A 666-nucleotide genomic window follows, 5' to 3' on the forward strand; every position below is an offset into this window, starting at 1 on the left:
TGCACTTCCCAAACCCCTCCGCCGGAGACTAGTCATTACGTCATCGCGTATTAAGGATGTCCTGGAGGAAGAAGAGTTAAGAAGGAAAAGATGAATGGTAAAAGAGTGGAAGATCCGGCAAACGGAAGATAGACAGATAGGGAAGCAAGATAGGGAGATGGACATTTGGAAGAGACAACACATCCGGCTGTTCACAATGGAGACTGCTGTTGCATGGAGGACGCTACGCCGGATGTGTGGAATCGCTGGTTGACAGATAACAGAGAGGCAAGAGAGATAGACAAAAGTACGTTGTAAAGTTGTAGTTACTGGTACGAGCGGGTAGTTGGGTTAACTTTGCATGTACTTACGGCAGACCGGTTTTACGGTATGCTGCTTTAGGGGGTCCTTACATCGTATTTCTGTTTAATGGTTAAGGGGTTAATGGTATATGTAGATGATGCTGGATCTTTCAAAGAAGAAGAAAAAAAACTTTATTTTCATCCATCTCTCGAAGAGTAAAGGGGGAGGGGGGAGCTCGTTGGCATACCCTTGGTTAGCTTGGTGGATGGGCGTCGTCTAGAGCCTTAGGGTTAGCGAGGTTATGTTCAGGTACCCTTGCATAGTGTGAGAGTGACGTCATCTCTCGCCTGAACCCAAGTGAACACCTGTGAACATGGTGGCGGC

General features: G+C 47.1%; 1 protein-coding gene across 1 annotated transcript in view; it reads left to right on the forward strand.

The window, feature by feature from the left end:
* Nucleotides 1-666, forward strand: part of LOC119581966 (myophilin-like) — a 6,402-nt gene that overhangs the window by 3,266 nt on the left and 2,470 nt on the right. The gene's annotated exons all lie outside the window — the stretch shown is intronic.

This window comes from Penaeus monodon, chromosome 15, assembly GCF_015228065.2.
Source record: "Penaeus monodon isolate SGIC_2016 chromosome 15, NSTDA_Pmon_1, whole genome shotgun sequence".
Classification (NCBI taxonomy): Eukaryota; Metazoa; Arthropoda; class Malacostraca; order Decapoda; family Penaeidae; genus Penaeus; species Penaeus monodon.